The 14802-nt window shown below is 26.1% G+C and overlaps 1 protein-coding gene across 1 annotated transcript in view; it reads right to left on the bottom strand.

Annotated features, from left to right (window-relative positions):
- LOC114127068 (PCI domain-containing protein 2) overlaps positions 1–14802 on the bottom strand; it is a 564778-nt gene that overhangs the window by 123833 nt on the left and 426143 nt on the right. The gene's annotated exons all lie outside the window — the stretch shown is intronic.

The following is a 14802-nucleotide window of genomic DNA, read 5'->3' as shown; positions in this document are numbered from 1 at the left end:
ATTTACCTAGAACGTTAGCACGGTTAACCAACAATGAGTACTGAATTCAACAAAATGGATTATCTGTGCGACCACGGCATTCCGTATAATTTTATGGTAGACAATAAAAAAAGTCTAAATTATATAATAAAATGTTAAAATTATGTTAGAATGGTAAATATTATTCACATTTTTAGTTAGAAAGTAAATTGCATTTAAGTCGATTTCCACGTAAAAACTTATAAATATAGGATTATTTTTGTTTGTGTCGAACTTACGTACTGGAAATTGTTTTAAGTAAATAATACATTGTGTAGAAAAGTTTCTAGTTTATATATAAAATATATTTTTTAAATTAAAATAAAGACAACAAAAACCGTTTTTTTTTTTTTTAATATTTGATTTAATTGAAGTTTTAATTTGAAATGTCTATAAAAAATTAAATTTTAAATGTTTCATATTATTTATTTTTGAGATGGTTATGATTCCTTGCAAAACAATTACAAGAAATAATTTATAATTTTAAATATTTTGAAAATTTCATTAAAATAATAATTTAAGTAACAGTGGATTGTTTTTGTTTTTGTTATTTACATTCTTTAAATTCTAGTAAAAAACAAAAACACCATATGAGAAATCGTATAACACATGTCTGTCTAAGTTTCATATACTTAAATTAAACATTTTTTTGATTTTGATGATTTTTTTTAAAAATTTATACTTTAACACTTATCGAAAAAAAAAATTGAAATAAGTATTCTTGATATTTTTTAATTGCGATATTCACAATTATTGTCAGAAACATTGCATTTTTCTATGATTACATATACATCGAAAATAAAATCAATAATCAGATTTGACAATATATTATTGTGTTACGTGTCGATCGTAACGTATTGTTGACGGCCTTGTGTTCGTGTGTGTTACATTATTGATAGTATATATATTATATAGCATTGTATTTCAAATGTAAGGCTTTATTTCTGAGAAATAAAGCAAGTATTCAATGTTATACTTGCAAATCAGTAGTTATTCATATGAAACGTGCAAATATGAATGCCGAAAGTAGTGAATACATGAAGGATAAAAGGATTTATTTTGATCATGAGAATGGCTGCATACTTAATGCGTATCGGATATAAAAATTTCGTAAAGTGCATAAGTTCAACTAGAGCTAATTTTATAAATGAGACAGCGACCCACATGTCCTTCGTCTCCGCATCCTAAAAATACTAACAATAATGAAAAATTTGGTAATATGGTAATAAGAAATTGTTAGGTTAAAAATGAAATTAAAAAATTATATATTTCTTCCTGATAATTAGATTTATATTAAACAAAACCTAATTTAGCAAATAATAAAATTTTAATATTCATTGAGAACTTATGTTGTATTTTACTAAAAGTTGTAAATAATGGCATATTAACTGTTATCCTACCACAGATATAATGTAAAAAGAGTTTTATAATAAAATATTAAAAAATATATAATTATGTAATTTATATTTTAATGCTAGTTATATATTTTTGGAACTATACATTTGCAAAATATCACCAGTACGTCCTTTTTAAAATTAAATTTATATTTCTAAAAAATACATACTATTTAAAAAAATCGAAAGATGACAGTTAAAGTTGATAATATTTAAAAAAAAAAAAACTATTTTCCAATCGTAAGCTATAAGTACGGTAACTAATTCTTATTCAAATATTAAAATAATTGTAAACGAACTTGACTATGTTATAAATAACTAAAGCACTATGAACGATACTCTTACAACTTTTAGCAATAGAATTCTCGAGCTAGAAAATACATTAAAAGAAAAAGATGGTATTTTTAAAAATATGCACTACTGAAAAAATATATATCTTCGATAACTAAAAAAATAAAGCATTGGGAAGCCATTGCCATTATTCTATCAATTCGTTCCAGAGATAAATTACACTTATCTATAGAGAAAAACCTTTTAACAATAAACTAAAGAAAAAACACTTTCTAAAATACATAAATATCTTATCTAATACTAAAAAATAGCTAAACAAGAGTATTGTCAATCACAATTAAATAGAGCTAGCAATGATGCCCGAACTAAACTGGAATTTAATTAAAAATATTATTAGCTGTCTTAAAAATACATTAAATATTAGCTTTATACAAAGTGCAACGTGTGAAAAATTACACATCTCTTTCAAATTAAAATAAATATTAGATTAATTTAATATTTATTTCACCAGTACTGCACAAAATATGTATAACAAAATTAGACATAAAACACAATTATCGCACAAAACAACTAACATAGAATTTAATCAAACTAAAATTAATAACACTGAAATAATGTTTGATATATTTAATTATACATAAGATGACACAATTATTATAAATTTGATTATATTTCCTTAGCAAGATTTTTAACTTAGATAAGTAATTAGTATTACTATTCAAATGTTTAAATTAAATAAAAATTATACATCCACTTTTTCACATCATTAATTTTTTTCAAATTAAAGTCTTCTTTTTCAGATAGTATCAAATTTTTAACAATAACTCTAATATATAAAAAGATGATGAAACAAGTATAGAAAATGACCACGCTATTTCACAGTTATTTAATATCGCTGATATTTTTGAAAATGAATTAAACACGAATAAGTACATAGTTTAGAAAATGTGAAAATGTTAAATTATTATTAAATTCTGAATATGGTTTAATGTTGATAAAAAATTCAGAACAAGCTATCGCAACAGACAACAGTATCCTACTATATCTATTTTACATTTGAAAGTTAAAAAAAAAAAAAAAATTTAAAATGATATACCTACTTAGAATTAGCAATAGCATTTAACACTATTATAATCCATTCTATTTTGTTACATAATTTTCATAAATTTGGTATCAAGGGTTTAGCCTTGGCCATATATAAAAAATAAGAAACAAAGAATTCTAATAAAAAAATTTCAAAGTCTGGAAACACAGGTACTTATGTAGAGTTTCTAAAATATACCAACCTTTTTCCTACCCTATCCTAATATATAAATTAAACAAATACAGAACTTTAATATATGGAAAGCTAGTCTGTTATGCTGATGATTTAATTTTTTTTGTAGTGAGTTACTCTTGAGAAGAGATATGTGCAAATAACCTATTGCTTAATTTAAATAAAGCTTACACACTACCAAACTATGTTACTAATTTGAATTATCCCAATTATAACCAGTATATGTATTCAAGAAAATTAACGCTGTATCAATAATTAACTACGGTATTAAGTACTATTTGGGGAGTTGCCTACAATTTAATACTAAATGTATTAAAAATAATTAAAAATAGAATAGGTAGTAAAAATTATTTAAAAAAAAAAATCATTTGTATTACACAGATTATTTATACAAAAATTAAATGTACTATTAATAAAAATAATGTTTTATAAAGTATCAATAAGTTATATAATTAAAAAAAACCTAAAATCTAGTATTTTATATGATTATAATTCAAGAAAATAATTAAATATTATTGTAGCTTTATTAATGCACAGAAAACTGACTTATTTATGTATAGGGCAAAAATATATAATTTATTAAAATTAGATCATAAAACAAATCAATCACTTAAAAGTTAAAAAAAAAAAACAAATTATTAATTGGCTGTAAAATAATTTAAATATTTTATCCCTTTAATAAAGTTACTTGAATATTTCATTTTTATTTTATGATATATTCTACTATAAGTTCTTCTTTAATAATAATTATTTTTATATTTTATGTTAATTAGTTAAATTCAACTTATAAATCTAGTTTATAAAACAATTATAAAGTAAATTATATTAATATGAATGTATAATATAATTATTATAATTTTGTAAATTGTGGGTGGGCACATGACTGAATACTCTAATTTGTATGTTCTTTCATAGAGAAATACTCCAAAAATAAATATCAATTTTATTATTAGGTGTCTTCGGATGGGGGTCAAAAGTAATTCAATTTAAAGATAATGGCGATTAATATTAGTTATCTTAAGTTGTGCGAAAGCTTATTAAAACAATATAATATACTGATTTACTCCTATTATTTTTGCCGTGAAATTAGGCATCTACAACGATGCAGCGATATGGCCTAAATACTGCGCCGTGTAGAAAGTTGCGTTTTCAGTCAGATCAATGTGTAAAATAAATTAACACAATTTTCTAATACCATTGAATTGTATATTTATTTATAACGGAAATTCGCACGCAATATTAAATCCAATAATCCATCAATCTTTCAGAAGTTACACACAGTGTTGGACTTTTGTGGATCGCATGTCAGCCTCTTTGGTACGCGTGTGCGTCACCGTTTCTTTTACATTCTTCATTCTTCAACGTCGTTCTGGTCGTTCAGTTTTGTGTCCAACTTCGGCTTTGCTGATGTATAAAATATTATTTAGCTGTACGTAGTTATAAAAAATGCAAGTCTCATTAATTTTTACCGAAAATAGTTCTTTCATCGTCATCGACTGCTAACAGGTTGGTAGGTATGCAAAAGCTTGCGGCGAAACATGAATATGCATTTGCATTAGAATTAGTATTTAAAGAAACTATTATAGGAGGATATACTAATCTTGCACGATTTTAAATGTCCTCGAAAAATAGACAATTTTGCTCAGAATAATAATCCATAAAATATATTTATAGACATTAATATTATTTTACTGTCACAATTTTTATAAGACATTAATTGACTTGATTTCTATAAGCATATCTTATGTATACCTATATTATATTTTTATGAATTTTAAATAAAAAATTATTTCAAAGTAAAATAATTATTATTTAATTTAATTTTTTTTTTATGTTAATATACTTAATTAAAACATTAGTGTTAAAAATTAGTTGCAGTTGCTTAATTTTAAATAGGTAATAATAGATTAAGATCGTTTAAAAACAATAACATTTTCATAAGATAATAAAATCTATACATCAATTATTTTAGTAGGTATAATATTAAATTGATAATTTTAATATAAAAATTAGGGTATAATATGATTGAAAAATTAGAAAGAAATACTAATAAACTATAGAATATATTAGTTATTGATGAACTATGAGGTAACATGATATTATGGAGTCAGAAGTAACAGATGCGTAAAATCATTTTTGATCTTTATCAGCTGAATGTTGGGAAGAGCCAACGAGATTTTTATTCCGAATAAGGTTGTTTGACTTCATGGTACTTTAGTGGTTGGGGATGATTTTATACGTTGAAAATCCTTTGAAATTTGATGTGTGATCTAACCTATGTAGGGTGCACTGGCTGGACAGCTTTTGCCTTTGTTGTAATCGTTTAAGAAGTGATTTTCCACGCTTTTTACGCAGCTGGAAACTTAATAATCTACTGTTTCTATAAATCTCGTTGTTATGACATCGTAGCGTATCACTCTTGGTTTTATAAGATATTTCTACCTCAATCTTGGTGTATAGTAGGGAAGATAGAATCTCTAGGTTATCATAATTATAATTTTATTTTCAGCGAAAACCACAGAAAGCGAAAGTCGGTTTTGTTTTATCGTTTACAATGTGTTGGACCAAATAACAATTCATTCTATCTTACATGGCAATACTATTCTTGATGAAATTCTATAAGTTTTCGATAATGGAAAATTAGTTTTCGAGTTCTGATCATTAGGATAGTTCGCGGACAACTTGACTGCGACTAGTCTGCGTGCATTGAATAACGATTGATAAACAATATCGACTAAGGGTAAATAGACCATATTATTATAGTGTGCTGTGTTTTTGTGCATATACAATTATTTTTTTTATTGTTTAATTTTAATGATTTATAAATTAAAATATTTTTTGCGTGTTTTGAATCAGATAGATTTTACGGGTTTTTTTTCTCGAATTAGATTAAATACAATAAAATTATATTTTTTAATATTATTTTCCAAGTTTATTCGATACCTATTTAATAATAAATTTATTAACGAATAAAATAGTTAGGTAGGTGCGTAATAATAATATTTTCTTATTTTTACAAAGAATTCTTAAGTATAGTTCTTTGTAATTCTATGTCCCAAAACGAATATCACATTTTTGCAATTACGATTTACGAGAGTGATACCTGTAAATCTGTTCTCAATATGCCGAAATGTCTTAGACCCTATTTTTGTATTATATTTAACAGGGATTTCCCATGTTTTTTTTATAGATAACTTAAAATATTTTGAGTGTTACATAATTTTTTAATGTAATATTTAGAATGTAATTTTAAGTAAATTGTGCTGAACAAATTGAATAGTAAATTTAAACTTGATATCTAAAAAATATATTGTTTTAGGTCTAGGACATTTCAACATTGCGTTTTTTTTTAATAAAGAATATTACTATTATTATTATGAAAAATAAATGAAATACAATCGTTAATAGTACAATTCAATCAAATATAGCTTTTATCGTGTAACGTAAAAATGGACTATATAGGTAAGATAAAGGTAAGGTATAGGTCCTACAGCAGTTAAGATAAAGTGATGAATGTGTAGAAGTGCAGTATATCAACTATAAAACAATCGGTGTAATCCAGTCAAATAGTCGATCCGTCATAGTTTTTTTTACAAAATATTTCTAAGATAATTATATAAATCAAACTAACCGTTATGGTTGGGGAAGAAGACATGCGCGTTTCCCTACAGATATTCGGAATCTTTACAATAGAGTCTTAAATTTTGAAAATAGAACAAATAATCATGTTGTGGCATTAAAATATAGAAGATTAAATATTGAAATAGGAGTGTACGGCCTAATAATTTGGACAACTATACATTGCGTGAAAATGATCCTAACAGGCCACGATGTTTTTTATAGCGCAATTAAAGTGCTGGAGGAAGTTCCTATAAAAGATTTTAAAAATATACTGACTTAAATCTTCAATTATATAAAATAGTAAGTGAATATAATATAATAAATTGCATTGAGTATTTAAAAGAAATCGCGCATAATATTTCTTTAAAATAAATTTCAATTTTATATTATTAATATTTTATTTAATCATTATCATTATTATTATCATATAATATATGTTTGACCACGAAATCATGTATTATTAAACATATTTATAAAACTTTATTGTCTTATATAATAATAATAATATATTATTATTTATTCTGTATTTTAATATACCTACTCACGGCGCGAGGCTCCAAGATATCCCCGCGCCGAAATGTCTAATTCCATTAAAGTACGTATAACTGTATAAGTAGCTAAGATTGTATAAAATATTATATAACTATGTTTCATTTGTGAAGGTGTAACATTCAATTCAATATTTAAAGTTAAGCTTACATATTGAAGAGAACATTCTTGTTAAACTTCTTTGTCTTGGAAACCTAAAAATAAACAAATATATTATATTTTATTATATTATAATACTTAATTAAATATACGACAATAAAATATTATAGTACACTTTGTATAAAAACTTAAAAAGAAAAAAAATAATTGCATTATACTAAATCAAATATACTAAGTATTCTTAAGCCGATAAGCCATAATAGAGAAAAAATATATTGATCATTATTCATTTAGATATGAATTGAAAATTTAAATAAAAAAATAATAAATTAAAATACAATACAAGGCAGATAATTTATACTAAAAAAGTTTTGCAATTTTAAGTTTAGGTTTTAACCTTACGACTATATATTATGTTAGACATACACGAAAACTAATAGGAACGCTATATAATATGATAATAGAAATCTCTGTTGACGTAAATAAATGGAGAGGTTGCGGAGTGTGGACATTTCGTAGAAGTAGTAGATGTACTGCTTTTATCGTAAAGTACCTAAAATATAAAAATATTGTCTGATTTATTATTAAATATGTATAAAAATTCACATTAAACGACTAAAATATTTTTGGATTATAATTTTATATGCATGTTGTCGATGACAAAAATCAATTTTCAAGTCCCGATTACGATTGGATGACCAGTGTAGGACAAAATCGTGTAGTAAAATGTGTACTACCACAAAAAAAAAAAAATAAGCTAGTTAATTGTGTATGTATTAAAATAATACGGTTTTATAAAAAATGTTATTGAACTATTAATTATTCACCTTACGAGTACACAGCTATGTATTTAGCAGATCTACATGTTCAAAAATAAGTAAAGTTAGACCGAAAAAGGGTTATCCTTATTTCAACTTGTACGACACTTAATATCCTTGCAGCCGTTATAGTTATTTAATTATATTAACTGCAACTGAAAGATTAATGATGAAAAATAATAATGATTATATTTTATTATTCATAAATATCATGTAAAATAATTAATTTATATTTATAATTAAGTTTTAAATGACTATCTCATAATATTATACGTACATGAAAACAGTACTTTTAGTGAATATTGTGAGACATTGATGACGGAAAATTAGTATTAAAGTACCGATCACAAGGATAATCTGACGGACCTATAATAACCGTGTCTGGTCGCCATCTGCACTTCCTAGAATAAGGTAGTCGGGTAGTATTTACGTTATAAAACAATATTATCAAGTAGGCGAGGCATTAAAAAATACTAATCTGTGATTGGTCGATAGTTTATATTTTTTGTTTTGTTTTTTTTTTTTTTATACCTATATAACTAAGATTAATAATGATTTTTATTAAAATATTTAATTTATAAACTATTATTAAATATTTTTTTTTGAGCATACATATTATTATAATTTATAATCAATAGTTATTATTATGAGTATATTGGAATATCCAATATATATTAAGAAAACAACTTAATATCTACTCATTAAAATATGTCAAAATGGTTTTTCTAAAAATATTTTTAAGAGCGTATTTAACTTTAATTTCTTAATTATTTTGATATTCTATTGTATAATATAATAAATAATAATCTCCATAAAGACCTAAAAATACAAACATACTAAATTAGCTTGCAAAAAGTTACTACTTCTTACTTTTCCAAACTTTTCAAAACCCCTTTAATTACTAATTAAACTTTATTCCTCTCAAATTATCAACTTAGTTTCTAACATATGGCTAAAAACGCGTGGACCCAAGGACTTACTTCAGTCTTGCCCAATCAATGTATCAGATGGCACTACTGCTTGCTTACCCAATCATTCAATATACTATTGTAATGATTTTGTTTGTCAATAAAATTACATAATATTGTACTATTATTATTTTTTACAAAAAAATAAAAAAAAAAAACCTCATAAAATACGTATCTAATTATAGTACGAATCGAATTATTACATTATCAGAAACACCGTTTGTTCAAAGATAAGATAATCACAATAGTGGTAAAAATGAATTATTCAAAGGTAAACTAATTCATATGTACATTTTAGTCTTTGTGTGTGTACACATTAAGTATAGACGAAAAACAAATTGAAGTACAAGCATTATACTCTTACATTACTTAATATTAGCGCATTAAGCTGTAAATACGACGATGATTCATGCATAATAAAATAATATCTTACCTATGTGATGACGGCAAGCTGAGCGATATAAGCCCAGAAACAATAGGATGTTTAATATAATATATACTAATATAAACTATATACATTATATTAAATACTCGGTGATAATTTTCTCCGAGGTGATTTGAAATTCCATTGTGTAACTTACATTTCGACCGAGAATTTCAGTTATTTGGTCGTGGAATCGTGTTCTGTCTTCTATGGTTCTCTCATCAAAGTAATAACAATTTGTCGACTCCGATGCAGCCAAAATATTATGACGGCGCTTATTCGCCGCCGCAACTACGTCTCCTCAGTTCACCGTCTATTATCATTATTATTATTATTATGAAGTTTGCATACACTCTGCAGTGGTGTACAATATATATTATACACCGTTTATATCCCGAACGTCTTGGTTTCAAAGTAGGACTGCTGAGTAAATATTAGCGCGTAAACAATACAACAATTATATTAAAATATTGCTATTATTAAGTATTGTAATTTCGAATAGCATTGTTATCGCAGACATATACTTAAATGTATAACCTAAGGTGATTGTTTTAAAAGTTCACAATAAAATAAATTAAAAATTTACTTTCAATTATTTTTATTTAATACGTGGAATTTTAATATGATCTTAAATTATTTCCCTCGAATGTTTGTCAACAAAACTTCTAAAAATCATTGATGATCATAACTTATAATTAATCTTATACACGCACAATATTGTTATAATTTGACTTGTATGGCCCGGAAACGAACAATAATGGACATCGAGTTCGGTCACCGAAATATTGTGCATCGTACTCAGAACTCATTGATCGACAAGAGTGTTTTGTTTGTACGGTAGAACTTGGATGATTAGAACGTCTTTAATTTGAAGTTTTAGGTTATAACATTATAATATGTTACTAATGTAAAATATCATGAATAATTCGATGATACTTTGAAGTGTTTAAATGTGAATACATAGTACATAATATATATATACAATTGTATACATGTGTTTATATACTTACAGCTATGAAAAATGGTAATTTTTTACTGTTTTATTGGTAAAAGGTACAAAATATATAGATTCACAGCGACGAGTAAGTCTTAAGTTGAAAAAATGCACAATATTTGCCATATAAGCCGATATAATATAAAAATTCATAGTTGTGTGTAATAAGAAACCCACAGTGGCAGTTAGCGTACATGAGTATCTTATAAATACTATAATAATGAAAAGCTTACACAGCGATTAGCGCGCAAGCATGACAAATAATACATAATTTAGAATTTAGTGCACAAGTTAATTATAATAATTAAGGTGACGATTTTCACTTACGTGTAAGTAATATCAGTGCAGTATTTTGTACATAAAATATAAAATACTTATTAACTGCTATCTATTTGAGTAAATATAACAATTGTAAATTTGTAGTATAAAAATGTAATATTTTTAAAAAGTTGACAATTGCATATAATACAATATTTTTACAACAATCATAGTTTTTTTTATTCGCACATGAATTCAATATTATATATTTAATAAAAATATGGTGAATAATACCTACGCGAAATAATACAAAATTAAACAAAAAACAACAATGAAATACAATTATTACAAAATTAATTCATCAATTTTCACACTCATTGAGCATTAAAGATATATTATACACTTGCAAGTTTGACAATCTAAACGATACTAATTAAAATATGATATAGGAAAATAATTATAACAATATTTATAGGTACATATAAAAACGAGTATAATACAAAGAACACGTATGAAATAGGCAGTGAACACTAATGGCCGTTGAAATCGACGGATCAACGGTGCGTCTAATTGTCAATTAATTATTATTGCTGTTACCGGGTGGCAACATAACCCATATATGGCCAAATATTTGTTTTGTTGTTTTTGAATTTTGGTAGTTCTTGACGATTAACGTTTTTTTAAAACTTTTTTACAGTGTAAATATATTGGGCGCCCGGGAATTGGGCCACAATTCACCTTTTTTTCCAAAGGTATACGGTAATTGGGCCACTAAAATTTTATATTTATTACAGGTAGGCCCGGTAATTGGGCCACTAAAATTTTATATTTATAATAGGCAGAACCGGTGATTGGGCCACTATTATATTTTAAATTGTAATAAAATAATATTTGATATAATACGTCTTTTTATATAAATTGATACAATTCCTAATACTGCAGCGCATACGAAATTTTACTTGAAGTGACTCCGTATGCCTTATCAAAAGGTAATAAATTATCTAATATCTTATGATATAGAATTATCAATTGTCATCAAATGAAATGGATAAAAATAATCATACGTGTAGTGTGCAAAGGTTATGAAACCTAACTCGAACTATATAATTCCGTCGAGTCTTTTCATTCACATTTCAAAATAATTTCTATATGTCACATCCAAATATACATAATTTTTTAAATGTTTTATTGCAACTTTAATCAGAAGTTTATATTAAGATTAGACGTATAGGAACAATAAAAACAAGAAAACGAACTTTAGTTCAACAACATTTTATTCTTAATGAAATTAAAAAATATGAAGAAGGGGAAAAAGCCCAATTTGAATATTTACAATCTGTATCATGTTATTTAAAAAAAAATTATTTCATATTATTTATTATTTGACTGTCTTTATGGATCTAAATGTTTTGTATTATATTTTTATGTACCTATTCGAAAATGCTTTTTTCATATTATTTATTTTTTGACTAACTTTACGATCCTTATATTATATTTGTAAAATGAGTATTGGCATTCTTTATAAAAATTATATCATATTTGACTAATTTTATGGACCTTATTGTATATTAAATTAATTAAATCTGTATGGAAGTATTTTAAAAAAAAATATTAATTTTTTGACGAATTGTATTTTTATATGTTAAAAAAATAATAATTAGTTAATAAACATTATATTATATTCATATTAATAGTATATTTGTGTGCTATACTTTTATGGCCCGATCTCCGGGTAGAAAAATGTTAACAAATATTTTATACAAAACAGGTAGTTAAAATGTGGCCCAATTCCCGGGCGCCCAATATATCAATCTGTAAAACACATTATGCTGAAATTTAAAAGTTCAAATTTGATTGTAGTTTTAGTGGTTTTACCGACAAACATAAATTAAATATTTTGAGAAATTACACAAAATGCCTTAAAATTATATTCTAATATGGTTATCTTATATATTATGCACACATTGCGCCCACAAAGATAATACGTTTCACATATTGCGTTACGTAATCGATGAATTAAAGGAAAACCGCATGTTCGTATGAAACGATCGCACAGCTCCCGAGAAGCCCTAGAAAAAAAAACAAAGAAAGCAACTGTGAAACGACTCGTATTCAAAATATCGTTTTCAATAATTACAATACGGTTACTGTGGAGTGGTTTGCATAACACATATTAAAACATTAATATCATTTTTAGTGTAGAAACTTATCGTGATTTTTTTTTTCTACTCGCAGTGTAGAGCTAGTCAATACTTTTCATCGCGTTATTATAATACTGTTATAACGGTTGGAGATGTCACATCGGGACGCTTGCTGATATTTATAATTTATAAACTCGTGATAACATAATGCATGATAATTTCAGAGTGTATGCTTAAGAAACTGTTGTATAGTTTATTTTCCATCGCGTGTTATTATAATACATTAAGTAGTTTTGCATAAATTATATTATTCTTGATAATCCCTGCAGCAGCGCCATCGTACATTATTATTAAATCAATTAAGAGAATTTATTGTTTGTCTAACCTTTTTATTTTGGACTGATCTGTTTCGTTTATAGGTTTTTCTACGTATTATACGTATTATAATTAAGCTATTCGACGCGAAATTTAATATTCAAATGCTAAAGTCTTTATGGTCTTACACGATTTTTGATTAGAATTAAATTTAAAATACCCAACGTATTAATAATTAAAGAACAAAACACCGACTGCTTTAATATTGATTAATAACAGTGTAATATAAAGATGACGCGCATACGCATAACTATTATAGTTAGTAGGTAGGTAATTAAAAAAATGGTAGGTGAAACAAAAATGAAAAGCGTTCAACTCGTCGCAAAATAAGAAGAAAAACAAGTCTCTCCCTGTTTCGTTCGGTTCATTGTTTTCGCGGTACGACTTTTTTGTGCTCATTTCTTCGGGTTTTTTTTTCCATCCATCTCGAAACAATTGCGCGCGGCATTTCTACTTAGACGACAATAATATAATACACGCGCATGAATTATAATATCGTATATTATATACTGTGTTTATACATTTATATGTATATTAGCCGAGAGCGTACCGATCTCCGTTGTCGAGTTCATGTTCTCGAAAATAAAGCGTACTCTCAGTATATTATTATCATACCACGGTAATAAAGTATTATGATGTGTGCACACATCCGAGTTGTCGGCAGCCACTCGTACGTTTGTCGTCAAACACAAAAGCTCGGGGCGAGTATATAAAATTGAATGCCGACTGACACGACGACGTTTTACAGCGGCATAACGCACACATTATTATAATACGCGGATCGAACAGCGCGCGCAGGGTCTCTGCCGTCGACCTGATTAGTTTTGCAGAGTTTTAAGTAAGCACGTTGTCATGCATAAGCGTATATATATATTATAGATTATAATAATTATTATGTTGTAACGCCGACGTTTAATATTATAAAATATAAGGCCGTTACACGCTAATAATATAAATTAAAATGACGTATACCTAGTGTCCGTAATCGAATTCGCTCGTCTTCGCATAATATCAGATGTAAAACGCATTATCGACGAAATGATTATAACCATAATTTATCATTGTGCTGCACCCGCGAAATGATATGTGTGTGACAACCATGACCTATTCTCTTTCGACGGCACAAATGTCAAAATACGTTTTATACAGGATGATTGTGGTATAGCGTGGTCCTTAGGATGCGTTATATAGACTAGATTGAAATTCCATAATTCAGTCATCAATTGTTCATATAATAGTCAGCATTAATATTTACTAGTACAATTATTATAAAACAAAGTCGTTGTTCATACTATCCTTGATCGCCTGATATTACACGTTGATCGGGACTGACTTTAGCAATAATAGATTGTGTCTTGGGTTTAGGGTGATTTGTATTATCACAACGAACCGTGCGGTAACTCTGCGTTCCGAATGTTTCGGAGTTATTATTTAAATTATGTTTTAAAGCAATGAGAATTTCAAATTTTAGAATTTATTTGAATTGTAAATAGTAAAAAATAAATATACAAAGTTTATCAAATCATATTGTTTGATATCACACTGTATACGCATACACTATAGTTTTGATTTATAG

This window comes from Aphis gossypii, chromosome 1 (genome assembly GCF_020184175.1).
Source record: "Aphis gossypii isolate Hap1 chromosome 1, ASM2018417v2, whole genome shotgun sequence".
Classification (NCBI taxonomy): domain Eukaryota; kingdom Metazoa; phylum Arthropoda; class Insecta; order Hemiptera; family Aphididae; genus Aphis; species Aphis gossypii.
Note: the sequence above shows the minus strand (reverse complement) of the source record. Positions and strands in the feature narration are given on the sequence as shown.